Source organism: Nansenia antarctica, assembly GCF_963989245.1.
Source record: "Nansenia antarctica genome assembly, chromosome: 12".
Lineage (NCBI taxonomy): Eukaryota > Metazoa > Chordata > Actinopteri > Argentiniformes > Microstomatidae > Nansenia > Nansenia antarctica.
The window spans coordinates 26,384,604-26,399,930 of record NC_137682.1 but is presented as its reverse complement, the minus strand read 5'-3'; positions in this window follow the sequence as shown (position 1 = coordinate 26,399,930).

Genomic DNA, 15,327 nt, shown 5'->3' with positions numbered 1-15,327 from the left:
TAATGTAATGCAATGTAATGATATCTACGTCCATGAATGAATTCTACCTAGCAACAGGTACTGTCGTTAACGTGGCCTGATGACAGGAAATTATCACAAAGCAATTCAGTTGATGTACTGTAGGTCTATCGATAATGCTAGCTAGCTAAAGTTTTCACAATGAATCGTGTAGATTATTTGTTGACTGTGTGGTGTAGTTCATTGCCTTTGGAAGAGAAGTTGGAGTTAAAAATGTTTATGGCAACACAGGCCAGAAGACTTGGTCCAGCTTCAGGCTGGGGATAAAGTGACCCGTACGTTCAAAGAGGAATGGTTTGACAAAAAGAGATGGCTAAATGCTAGCACCTCAAATCATGCACTGTTCTGTTTCCCGTGTTTGTTTTTTGGTGGAGACTGTTTGGCATCGGCTGGATTCAAAGACATTAATTAAACATCTGTCAGAAAGAACAGCGAAGCATGGAAGCTCTGCATCCCATCTGAAATGTGCCATGAAGTTAGGTATAGGGGATGTTCTCACTAGAACATTTGCTTTACTTGAAACAGAGTTTAGGATAAAGTTTGCTTTGCTCTGCGTGGTTTGGAGCTGTGAGAACGCACATTCGAAGTAACTCCCGGAGCAAAGAACCCTCGGATCCTCCGCTTGAAAAGGGTGGTTTCGCTTCGGGTAGAAACGACCAATTTGCTTCGCTTCGCTTTTGGTGAGAACGCTGCCCTACTCGGTCCATAGGAAAACAACAGCGCAGGCGTGTTGATCTGGATTAGAGAGGGACGAACGGGCAATTTTCTCTTTTTCTGACCAATCAACTACCACGTCTGTTGCTTCGATTGCGTATATGTTACTTCGTTTACATGAAGGGCTGTGAGAACGCAAATCAGAGAAATAATTTATGCAACAATGTTGCAAACTCATCCACTTGCTCCGGGTCTCGATTCGGACTTTCATGTGAGAACATGACCTTACAGTCTACAGCAGCTCAACATTCAGCCACAACTAGATGGTGCATATCACTATAGCATTGCAGAGCACAACAATGTCAAAGATAGCTGAAAGATGGGTCGCTGAACAGTTGACCTTCTACCTGAACAACAGCACCTCCTCTCTGCATCCAATGCAGTTTGGCTTCCGAGCTAAGCACTCTACAGAGACAGCCAACTGCTTTTTCATAGAGAAGGTCAAATCACTATTGGACAAAGGTGGCGCTATTGCAGCTGTATTTCTGGACTTGAAAAAGGCCTTTGATACAGTGAGCCACACTGTCCTCCTTGCAAAACTAGCAACCTTCAATTTCTCTCCAGAGGCTCTCAAGTGGTTTAAGTCATACCTCTCTGGCCGATCTCAAATTGTTAGAATCAATAACCACCTCTCTACACCTTTACCTTCTTCCACTGGTGTCCCACAAGGTTCCATGCTAGGTCCGGTCCTATTTAGCATGTATGTGAACAACCTACCATCTGTTTGTCCAGATGCAAAGACCCAAATGTACGCTGATGACACAGTTATCTTTGTACACAGCAAGACAAAGGCCCAAGCCGCCTTCATCTTAACCAATGCAATGGCTCACGTAGCCGAATGGCAAAATCACTGCTGCCTCGAACTAAATGTATCAAAAACCAAGAGTATGTTTTTCACCAAGAAAGCAAGTACCGCCACCGATGCTGAGCCACACATATCGGTGCTTGGTCAACAGCTAGAGATAGTAAAAGAGATTAAATATCTAGGCATAATGATCGACTCCAACCTCACATTCAAGTCACAGGTTAAGAAGGTTTGCAACAGGGTTAAACACAGTTTAGCAAACTTTAGATATATCCGCAACTGTATGTCTCTTGAAGCAGCCAAAATGTTCATGAACGCCATGATTATGTCTCACATCATCTATTGCCTAACCACTTGGTCACAGACAAGCAGCACAACCCTGAAGCCTCTAGAATCACTACATAAACAATCCATGAAAACTCTTGACAAAAAAACAAAACAGATTTCACCACTGCCACATACTGAAAAAACAAAACCTTCTCAGCTGGGACAATCTAATCAAGTATGCCAACGAGTGCCTAGTCTAAAAAGTTCTCCACAATCTGGCCCCACCTCCTCTCAGTGGCTTTGTAAAACAACGAGCACACACAAGTCAGATAACAAGAGGAGTCGCAAGAGGGAACTGTATTGTCCCACTGAGGAAGTCCACCTTTGGTCAGTCTGCTTTCTCATTTAAAGCTGCACAAGAATGGAACACCCTACCAAATCACATCAGGGAACCCACCACATACACAGCCTTCTCTCGACAGCTAAAGCTTTGGCTCATAACACACTGATATGATGCGTTTTTGTGTAACTATATGCAATTGTTGTGTGCCTATCAAATATTGCAATACTCATTGTTTAACCTTAAACATACTGTGTGCCCACTCTCAGTAGTAAACAACATTTTTAGGAGCAGGCACATATCATATCAAGTAACAGTGAGACCAGTTTAACTCTAAGGACATAGGAGCCTCACTGCAGTGGTCAGCAAGACAGAACAGCATGAACACAGAATAGCCATGTATGGGAACTAATGTCACTATTGTAAGTTACGAGGTAAAGCTATTTCCCTCTCTGAGAACTGTATATAAGCTGTAACAAACATCAGTACTTTGCTTGGCATCTCTTTATGCCACAGCCAGGCTCGGCACCAGCCATGTCGTAGCCATGCTTGAAGCTTGGACTTAACAGAGCATGCTGCCTTGGAAACATCTGTACATGGGAATGCAACCCAGATCTGCCTAATACAATGATTACAATTCAACCTTCTCTCTGAGTCATCAATATATCATTTCCGGCCACCTGACCAAGAAAGATCATTATATCAAATGGCGTCACGAACAATATATCAAATGGCTTCTAACGAACAGGATGCTAGATTCAGCGAAACAGGTAAGGCACAATTATTTGCTTTAACCTGAATTGCTGTTCTAGAACGAATCTATTTTTTTTTCAAAAAGGAGATGTATTGATATTGGAAAGTACTAAATTAAAATAATTATAGTTTGAATAGAAGGCGCTGTATAGTCAAAGACGGTGGTCAAAACACTGAGAGTTAGGATTTATTGAGATTCTGAACTTTGTAAGGAACAAAGCAGAAGTCTATTGTGTATGGAAATACTGTGGACAAACAGTACAGACTGAGATATTTATTGTGTATTAAGTTAGGGACAAGACCTTAAATACGTGATTGAAAGCACAGCACTTTGAGGAAAACTAAGTTTGAAAAGATTTGGCCATAATATTTAAAAGACTCTAAGAGAAGTTTCAATCAACATAATTGATTACTAAAACCGCATGTCTATTAACATCATGGGAAGCAAACTACTATGTATGGCATGCAGAATGTTATCATTAAGAATGAAATGAATAACAACCATATTTCTGAACCAAGCATCACAACAGGGCAAGAGTGTTAAAACTCTGACCCTAGGCTATTAATAGAACGGAGACTGCTCCTGTAACCAAACACACACACACACACACACACACACACACACACACACACACATAGAGCTACAACATACAACAACTAGACAAATTTGTCTCATATTGAAATTATCATGCAAATCTGTGTTGATTCAGCAGACATATAACATTTTGATTGATTTAGTGAACAGAGAAATACGCATTAAGACTCTAAGACTCTGTGAAACATCAAAGGAGGACATTTCTGATGGAGAAAACACAATACAGCAAGAAAGACCTGGAATGTATTCTGACAATGCCTGTCGATTCTATTTCCTGACAGAATCAAGGAAATCAAGAGACATTGAGCGAAGGACTCAGAGACCGAGATGCTGTTCAGATCTGGTCTATATTAACCATTGCAGAAGTGGGGAGAGAATGTTGCAGATGCTGAAGGAAGCTATTGCCGGATGAAACAAGAGAAATGAGACAAACTAATGACATTTCAATGTGACAAACAATGGAAATGTTAATTCTTATGATTTAAGACAGAGACATGATGATGACAAGAGAGACTTACACATACTTTTATGTAGTCGTAATTGTTCAATTGTACTGACGCACGCAACTAACAGTGTCATCAGCAGTAAACAGCTGAATTCAACATACAACATTGGTATACTCTTAAGAGAGAACAAACACTTGCAAGTTTGCAATACCATGCACACACTACTCATGGCATGAACTTACAAACTTTCTTCTAGGAATTCTATGGGACGGGAACAACAGTCCAGATAACCCAATTAACAAACTTATGCTTAACATCTGTATTTTTGTTTCCAACTGTTTCTGAGCAGGTTAATTCCACAATCCATTGATGGAGAGCCTTTTTTATAAGATTTTATAGACTTAAGTCAAGAAAAGGAGGGGTGTAGTGTAATGATAATGCTAAAATTGTCTTAAGTTAATAAAACCTATTAACGCTGTGAACAGAGGCAAGAACACGTGCAAGACTGATGACCATCAAAGAATCAAATAGCACTCCTTGTTACCAGAAACACAAGGCCGTTCCTTTGATTGAAGATCTACTTCCAGACATTGTTATATTGACATATAATGTACTTTGTATGATGGAACCGATGCCTAATTTATTTCTGATGTGGTCATTCATTGACTTTATTAAGAACTCCACATGTTTTTCAATAGAAATAATTTACCAGTCAAACTAATCTTACATCATGGGGAAAAAAAAGAGTGAGCTGATATGATGCGTTTTTGTGTAACTATATGCAATTGTTGTGTGCCTATCAAATATTGCAATACTCATTGTTTAACCTTAAACATACTGTGTGCCCACTCTCAGTAGTAAACAACATTTTTAGGAGCAGGCACATACCATATCAAGTAACAGTGAGACCAGTTTAACTCTAAGGACATAGGAGCCTCACTGCAGTGGTCAGCAAGACAGAACAGCATGAACACAGAATAGCCATGTATGGGAACTAATGTCACTATTGTAAGTTACGAGGTAAAGCTATTTCCCTCTCTGAGAACTGTATATAAGCTGTAACAAACATCAGTACTTTGCTTGGCATCTCTTTATGCCACAGCCAGGCTCGGCACCAGCCATGTCGTAGCCATGCTTGAAGCTTGGACTTAACAGAGCATGCTGCCTTGGAAACATCTGTACATGGGAATGCAACCCAGATCTGCCTAATACAATGATTACAATTCAACCTTCTCTCTGAGTCATCAATATATAATTTCCGGCCACGTGACCAAGAAAGATCTCCTTATATCACACACCAAATCTGCCAACACTAAAATGCCTATGAATGTGACTGCTGAGCTGCTTGCCTGTGCCTTTCATTGCCATGCTGTCCCACTGTCTTGTCTACGTAACCTTATGTCTATGTCTGTGTCTGTAGTGCCCATGCTGTGCTTCACCGTTGTGTGCCGCCCTGTGATGTACCCTGTCCTGGTGCATGCTGACTGTAATGTAGCTCCATGTGCTTTTAACCCTGTAATGTGCATGTTGCTTGTAAGGCGTTTGTATTTTACTATGTTTGATGTCTGTGCCTCTATGTAATATGTGTGTTGCTTTTATGCCTGCCTAACCAGTACTTGATTTGTTGATTTTTATTGTTTTAGGTTTCCAAGTGCCAACTGAACATCTGGCCAGGGACTATGGACTTAAACTAGCATTATTGGCTAATTCCGTCTGTAAGGGTCTCTAGGCACAGTGGGAGGTCGACACAGAGGAACAGGTGTAGAATAGGTCTTTTATTTAAGTCCCGCACAGCTCAGCACCGTCACCGACGTGCTGAGCGAGTCTTTCCCCCCGCTGCTTCCCCTTTCGGGACCCGCTCCGTTCGCCCGGCTCTCCGCACCACACCCCCTTTCGGGATCTCGTGCGTCCTCGCCGCGTCTCTCTCTCTCTCTCTCTCTCTCTCCCAGTGCGTCTCCGTGCGGCAGGTACTTCCTGCCCCTCTCATCTCCCGAGGGAACAAACACACACCTGTCCGTAATCAGCTCATTATTCCCCCCCCAACGACAGTCTGGCTCCCTCTGCAGGCCAGAACGCGCCATGCTCCCCACACCGGCATATTGCATTTGTGTCTCATATGTATTTTAATATGCACTGTCCCTGTGAAATAAACAATAAACTAAACTAAACTAAACAAACAGAGGACAATTGGGTATATTCTGGGCTTCATATTCATATAGCTCCATTATCAGCCTAGCCTACTTTGTGTGTGTTAATGTGGCTTTTGTAGTGTGTTATAGCCTCTGCTCTGATGATATTTATTTGACATTTAAGGAAATAACAATTGTTACAACTTGATAAAACTTTCCTACAAGTTAACAATGTGCCGCACGCTTGTATTTTGATGAAGCATGCAAGTTATTGAAGACATGTCTGTCTCATCTTTTTACCTTGTTTGCAGTATAGTCAACCTCAGTCAATTCCACGTTCTGTGATGCGCTGAAGCGTAGGAAGTGTATTCCGTTTTGACATATTTCTGCTCCCTGGCACTCACAGTGCAGCCCATAGCACATGCGATGCCTAGACTACCTTTATTTTTTGATGGTGATGTCATACAAAACCGCCCCTCCAGAAATGCCATCCTAAAATTGCCACTGTTTAAACCAATGGCTTTTCCACACTTACAAACTGCAAACCAACATAAAACAGCTATCATTCACTATAATAAAGGCAGTTCAATTTAAATTAAATATTTAAATGTAAAAGACCCAGCTCATTTACTTTAGTGAGCCTGTTGTCTTATTTCTCTCTGTTTCTCCTCCTTCATCAACACAGTGTTTGCATCCACCTTGTACTTTCAGGTCAAGACTTCCAAGTGTGTGTGTGTGTGTGTGTGTGTGTGTGTGTGTGTGTGTGTGTGTGTGTGTCTGAATTGGGTCTCGGATGGATTAGCAGGTCAACGCTGCGGCTGAGGCCTGTGGATCAGCATCAAGGCAGCAATGTCCTCTTTTAGCCTGCAGAGAGAAAAGTACAAATAGAAACAAGGCTGGAGAGAAAAACAACAGAGAAAAAACAGAAACACTTTTGTTGTAATCTGTCTGTGTGTGTGTGTGTGTGTGTGTGTGTGTGTGTGTGTGTGTGTGTGTGTGTGTGTGTGTAAGACATCTGGAGGAGAGTAAATAGAGAATATTTCATCAGCTGTGTGCATTGGCAGTGTTTGGGCCTTCATGGTTCAGGGGTATACAGAATGTTTGTGTGTGTGTGTCCTTTCAGAGACTTTAGAGAGATTATGCAGGAAAGGAGACACAAAATGTAAACAATCTAAAGTCAGAGGATAGACAGTCACACAGCTCCTGTTTAGTTCTCCGTGCCTGCCCTCTAGGAGCAACGGGGGAGATTGAGAGAGAGAGAAAAGTGAAAAATCCAATTAAATCTCAGCCGAGATTCGTTTTTCAGGACAATCATGAAAGGTTCTCAGTCACAAAGAGAGGTAAGTTATTCAGTTTGGTTAATTGAATCTACAAGCGGTCCTTCCACTTTCAACTGTCAAAAGTGGCTGCCGCTTACACACTTTCCTACACTAACATTCAAGAGCCCAAATCTCTCCCCTCTTTGACTTCCTCTCACCCCCCCTCCCATCCAGTCTGTTTATCTTCTCTCTTCCATGTAATTATTGTGCATAAATATCATTGTTGGTTGATGAACAAGCCTGAGGTGTTGTTCCGTATTTTTGTTTGATCAGGGAGTGTAGGATAGCTAGTAAACAAGTTTGGTCTGACTCCAATTAATAAATATGATAAGATTGGCTCCCTACTTGCATAACTTGCCAAATATAATGAGTCTAAGGTTCATAGTCGAAATACCCTTGTATGTTATGGCCATTAATGAGGGCACCCTACTAGATTCTTTCTTGTCTACCTTTGTTGGGAATCAATATGTAAATAATTCGTTTTAAGTTAGAGTCATTTCCTGTCATGCTTCATGTACGTCGGGAATGTCCCTCTTAATTAGATTATAAGATTCTAATTGCAGAAATTGCAAGTATTTGAACGCCAACCGCTGATCCAACCCGTATTAAGCCCGGTACACACAAAGATAATCTGGCCGATTTTGTGCCGGTTTTCCCCCTTCCGACCAAGGACTGCAAACGCCCGATTATCGGATGGCTCTAAAGATTATCCTACAAGATTATCCTGTGGTGTGAGGTGTGTTAAGAGTCCATTTCTCCCGACAATCTGCTCTGAAAATGGTCGGGGCCGACAATCCGAGACCAAAAGTCCTCGTGTGTGGGCAACTCCCGACTCTCGACAACAGAGCTTGTTTTCTTTGGTGGAATTAGCGGTTTTAGACTGTTTTTATTTATTTTTTTACCTTTATTTAACCAGATAGGTCAGTTGAGAACCAATTCTCATTTCCAATGACGATCTGGCCAATTGACAGAACAGAGGCAATTCTGGACACAAAATACAACATAGTATATACGATATAAAACAGAGAAGTAGTTGTTAAACCATGCCAGGCATTCCTCTGCGAGTCCAACATCCTTGAGTCTGTCAAGCAGGATGCAGTGGTCCATGGAGTCAAAGGCCTTAGCCAGGTCAATAAATACAGCTACACAGCAGTGCTTGGAGTCAAAGGCGACTGTTGTTAGGCTGAAAAGTGTCAATCCCATCTGGCAACCCTGCTCTCGAGTCCGATTGTGACGTGGATGGAATGTAGCCAATCAAGAAGTGAGCTGACTTCTTCTTCTCGTTCTTCGGCACTTAATTTGCCCTGTCGCACATGGCTGCCTCGTACAGGTCTGTCAAGGTACTACGTTTGATCCCGCGAGATTTCTGGCTTGGGGAACGAGACTCTAGCGACAGATCTTTATGTATGGGGTGTGCTGAAATGGGAATATTGGCGCACACCACACACAATACGACCAAGGCTGTTCAATCCATGATTTTCTCTCTCTCAGATAAAAAATCTGTTAAGATTTAGAAAATCCTTATATGTGTACCAGGCTTAACACTAGACGTGCAACGTTTTTTTACCTACTTTTAGCGCGACGAGGTGTCGAATCACACAACCACTCTTCACAATGGAGGAGTGTGTACTGACGCACAGAAATCGCTGGATGGCGATGTCACACAAGAAGAGAAAATGACAAGACACTACCTCTAAAAATGCATAAAGTTCCAGAGAAGCGGGGACAGAGCAGAGAGTCAGCTGAAAAGGAACTATGGAACAAATGATGGCATATATATATATATATAATAACGTATGCATGCCATTGTAGATGTAACGTAAGGGGAGAGGAGATTGATCTAGGAGATTGATCGAGACTGCGGAGTTTTCATTACTAACTAATGGAAGTTGATTATCATTATTAAAAAATAACTGTAATATATATTGCAATGTTGTCCCTTTCACACATAGTTCCATGTAATTTCCTTGGAATCCCAAGCTGTGTTGACCAGGTATCTGTAATGTTCACATTTATATATAACAGTAATAAATATAGCAATAAATGACAGCGCTGTAAATAGTGTTATTCTTGCACAATTGCACCCACAACGTGCTATTGCCGTCCGGAGTTGATCAGCTCCAGATTGAACCAAGGCTCTTGGCTACAGAAACATTTTCACACAATGACAAACATGTGATGCGTTTTATATTATATTCTTTGAACAACAGAACGGGACAGGCGCGAGAAACTGCCATAATATACCATACATATATCTGCCATATATCGTACCTCCGTTTTATATTGAACAATATGATGATAAATACATATAGGGCGTAGTTATGCTATGTGGTGTGTGGCTAGATATGTTCATGTAGCACTGTCACTGTGCCTATCTGTGGATTATTATTTATAAATAGTGGTCTCCTGAGAGGAGCGACTGTCCCATCGTGCTGATACCTTGCCGTGGTGGGGCAGCTTGTGTGCTTCTATGACTCTGAGAGCTATACCGGCCGGGGTTTACACCCCTGGCAGGTTCAACCAAGCCGGGCAGGTTTCAGAGGAGGGGCCAGACGAAAAGCAGCACCTGGTCCTCCAGGTTGGGGGTTGGGCGTGGGGCCAGCAACCCCATCCCGTAGAAAACAATCCGTTACAAAAACGTTGACAACAGAACAGACCTCAGCCCTGGAAGAAGAAGGATCCTCAATGAGAGGAAACATGACGCTGTGTGATGAAAGCTGTCAAGTCACAGAAGTCACAGAGCCGAAACCCCTTCTGTCAACCAGAGACATACAAATTGGAACATGGAACGTCAGGACCTTGTATGAGACCGGAAAAACCATACAAGTAGCAGCAGAAATGAAGAGGTACAAACTAGATCTTTTAGGAATTAGTGAGTCACGATGGACACAATCTGGACAACAAAGACTGCAGACAGGAGAGCTGCTACTCTACTCTGGGCACGAAGAAGACAAAGCCCCTCACACTGAGGGGGTTGGCCTTTTGCTATCAACAACAGCAAAGAAAGCACTGATTGGATGGGAGGCACATGGATCAAGAATTATAACAGCCACCTTCAGAACCAAGAAAAGGAAAATCAAGTTGAACGTGATACAATGGTATGCACCAACCAATGACAGTGACGATGGAAAAAAGGATGAGTTCTACAACAGACTGCAGAGCATCCTGGATCAACAAAAAGGAAAAGACATCAACATTCTCATGGGGGACTTCAATGCAAAGATTGGCAGAGACAACACAGGCTTCGAAAAAGTGATGGGAAAGCATGGCCTAGGAGAAATGAATGAGAATGGAGAGAGATTTGTGGACACCTGTGCCCTGAACAACCTGGTTATCGGAGGAAGCGTCTTCCCACATAAGAGGATCCACAAGGCAACCTGGGTATCACCGGATGGAGTGACCGAGAACCAGATAGACCACTTCTGCATAACTAGCAAGTTCAGGAGATCACTACAGGACCTGCGAGTAAGGCGAGGAGCAGACATAGCATCAGACCACCACCTACTAAGCGCTATGCTCAAGTTGAAACTGAAGAAGCACTGGATGGAAACAACATCAAAGAAACAGAAATTCAATGTCCACCTCTTAAAAGACACACAGACAAGAGAAGTGTTCACACTGAAGCTGAAGAACAGATATCAAGCCTTGCAAGATCTAAGCAGTGACGAAGGAGACCAGCAAGACCAATGGGAAAGGATAAGGGAAACCCTCATAACAACATGTAAGGAAGTGATTGGAATAAAGAAGAGAAACCATAAAGAGTGGATATCAGCAGAAACACTACGCAACATAGAAGAAAGGAGACAGAAAAAGACAGACGTTAACAACAGCCGAACAAGGGCAACCAAGGCAAAAGCCCAAAGAGAGTACACTGAGGCAAACAGAAAGGTCAAAAGAAATGCCAAGAAGGACAAGCGAAACTACATCGACAACCTGGCTAAAGAAGCAGAAGAGGCAGCAGCAAAAGGAAACATGAAGGAACTGTATGACACCACCAAGAAACTGTCCGGAAAGTTCAGCAGACCAGAACGACCAATCAAAAACAAGGAAGGAAAGACCATCACAAGACTGGACCAACAGCAAGAGGGATGGGCAGAGTATTTTGAAGAACTCCTGAATAGACCGACACCACATAACCCCCCGGACATTCAACCTGCGGAGACTGACCTAGTCATCAACTGTGGAAAGCCCAGCAAGCAGGAAATCCAACAGGCCATTGCACAACTAAAGAATAGTAAGGCAGCAGGACCAGACAACATCCCTGCCGAGGCACTGAAGGCAGACATAGACACCTCGGTAGAGATGCTACACCCCCTGTTCGAGAAGATATGGGAGGAAGAGGAAGGGCCAACAGACTGGAAAGAAGGCTACTTGGTCAAAATACCTAAGAAAGGAGACCTCAGCCAATGCCACAACTACAGAGGAATCATGCTTTTATCAGTGCCAGGAAAAATCTTCAACAGAATCCTCCTCGAGCGAATAAAGAAAGTGGTGGATCCGCAGCTAAGAGACCAGCAGGCAGGCTTCCGACCCAATAGATCATGTGTAGACCAGATTGCAACCCTCCGAATCATAGTTGAGCAATCATTGGAATGGAACTCTCCATTATACATCAACTTTGTAGACTACGAGAAGGCATTTGACAGTCTCCACAGAAACACCCTCTGGAAATTGCTTCGACACTACGGCATACCAGAAAAGCTTGTCAACAGCATGAGGAACTCCTATGAAGGAATGACCTGCAGAGTCATACACAGCGGGCAGCTCACACGAAGCTTCCAAGTGAAGACCGGAGTAAGGCAAGGCGGTATACTGTCCCCCTTCCTCTTCCTCCTGGCCATTGACTGGATATTGAAGACCACAACGGCACAGAGGAGAAACGGGATCCAGTGGACACTCTCAACACAACTGGACGACCTAGACTTCGCAGACGACCTTGCCCTACTATCCCACAGTCGACAACAGATGCAGGAGAAGACAAACATACTGGCAGACACCTCAACACAACTAGGCCTCAACATCCACCAAGCAAAGACCAAAATCCTAAAGATCAACACAAACAACGAAGACCCAGTAAACCTGGAGGGAACAGCACTCAAGGAAGTAGAATCCTTCACCTACCTAGGTAGCATCATAGACAAGAAGGGTGGCACGGAGGCAGATGTCAGAGCAAGAATCAGCAAGGCAAGGGCCTCATACATCCAACTAAAGAACATCTGGAGCTCCAAGGTAATCAGTCAGCGGACAAAGATCAGACTCTTCAAATCCAACTTCAAGCCAGTACTCCTATACGGATCAGAGACGTGGAGGACAACCAAGATCACAATGACTAGAGTGCAGTCATTCATCAACAGATGCCTGAGGCGGATCCTGAACATCCACTGGCCAGATACCATCAGTAACAACGATCTCTGGCAGAGAACGGGCGAACAACCAGTGGAAGAACAAATCAAGAGAAGAAGGTGGGGATGGATCGGCCACACACTACGCAAACCAAACACCAGCACCACCAGACAGGCCCTTAGATGGAACCCCCAAGGCAAAAGGAAGAGAGGCCGGCCCAAGAACACCTGGCGCAGGGACTTGGAGACAGACATCACACAGAGTGGACTAACATGGAAACAGCTGGAAAGCAAAGCACAGGACAGAGGACCCTGGCGAACTGTTGTCGACGGCCTATGCTCCTCCAAAAGGAGCGATAGGCGTAAGTAAGTAAGTAAGTGAGAGGAGCGAGTCTTGATTTGTTTTATGCAACAAGGAGAAAATGATTACAGAAACACACCGTTGGGACGTGGTGGAGCGGGGGAAACCCGATGTCTTTGTTTGTTGATCGGAAACGATCGAGAAGCCATCATCAACCCTCCCCCCATCAACCATTAGGCCTACATCAAGTGATTGTAACTCACTTTTTAGAAACGAGTTGTCCCATACAGTGATTTTGGTAGAAGCCTACTTGTTAGAAACAGAGCCTAGTATCTTTATAATCAAGTGCTTTAGTTGGCGAGCGGACATGCAACATATCATCCCCGTACCTCCATCCCACATGTATTTTATCATCATATTTTTCAATATATGTTGTATTATCTGAACGAACATTTATTTCGCCATATTACGTGACTCATCACCTTCGGTTTTTGTGAACGGGACGATCAGAAAGAGATTAGTTTACCACAAAACAAGGAATGCAAAATCAAAAAAACAACGCATTACATTGGCCGTCCTAATGAGACGATAACTACTCAGATCGAACTCATTATTAGGCTACCGAGTCTCAATCTCAATTGCATTCAATTGTTAGGATTCATCTTTGATAAACAATGGCCTACTACATCCCATTGAGTATGTTTGCATATGAACACACTTATTCCTATGTAGCCTATTGCATTCTTTTCATACATAATAATACATTCAATGCGCAGCTTTCCGAGAGCCCACGGCGCATGAGAGTAAAGTTAAAGTTCTATAAATAAAGATCTCACATACAGTGCCTTTGGAATAGTAGACGCTATTATGTTTATAATCAAGTGCTTTAGTTGGCGAGCGGACATGCCAGTGTTATTCTTGCACAATTGCACCCACAACGTGCTATTGCCGTCCGGAGTTGATCAGCTCCAGATTGAGCCAAGGTTCTTCGCTACAGAAACATTTTCACACAATGACAAACATGTGATGCATTTTATATTATATTCTTTGAACAACAGAACGGGACAGGCGCAAGAAACTGCCATGATATCGACATGAGAATTGTTGGCTACTTCATATCATAACTGAACATTCATATATACAGTATAGCCTATTGCATTATTTGAAAGTTGACAGCGCTGTACATAGTGTCATTCAATGCACAAGCACGTCATTTCACACGATTTTGATCGACAGCGAAATACATTATCAATATCTTATGATCAATTATCAATATACTCTCTTCCTTCTTCTCCTTACTTTCCTCTCTGTCTTCACTATATCTGTCCAATAACATGAAAGTTATGAGTGGGACTGCCCCACTCAGAAAGAACATTATATACAAAACAAACTATATACAATATTATAAATATCCGTTCGTTATATCGTTGATGATTACAGGCATAATCAAATGTAGGATTTGAAATTACATACTGTACAGTTTATAATTGTATAGCCTATATACAAACACATTATGTTATCAGTCTTATTCACTGTAATTCAGCACTGAAGCCTGAAGATTGAGCACAGTGTGTGTCCCCTTGCGACCTCTGCTGATATAAAATAGAATTGCAGCCTTGGAGAAAAAGATGTCAGCCGAATACCAAGGCAAATACACAGAAACACACAGAAATACTGCAAAATCGCTTTATACTAACTCGATTTAGAAAATGTAAAGATGCTGGGTGGTAGAACGCACATATCTAGGAAAAGTCATGAAAGGTGGGTGCAAAGGTAGAATTGTTTTGGTACTCACTGAGATCAAATTACACCTCACGGCTGCCCTAGTGTTAAGGCACTAAACCCTGAATATAAACATTGTGGTGACCACCACGTAGGACCCGGTAAACACACACCACCCAGACAGGAGACGACACAAAGTAACAGTTATAATTCCGCCCACTGGGCGTATTTAATTAGAAAAGAAGAATGTCAATTAAAAAAGGAATGTCCAACTGAAACTCGTCTCCTGGCGTCTAATATGAAACTTAGGGCTCCTCTCGGGGAGGGCAAAACTGGTGGACTCAGTACTCCGGGGAATGGGGTAGAGGGGGGCTGGTGGGTCGCTAGTGGCGGGCGGGCTTGCTCTCTCCTTCCTACACCGGCTCTCTCACACTGCGGGGAGAAGATAATCGTTACGACCACCAGGCACTGGTACTCCGCCGTATCACAGCTGCGTGTCGTCGTGTTGGCTGTCCGCCCCGTACTGACGTCTCCGCCTCTCCCTGGTCGCGTCTTCTCAACAACTTTGTCTCGGAC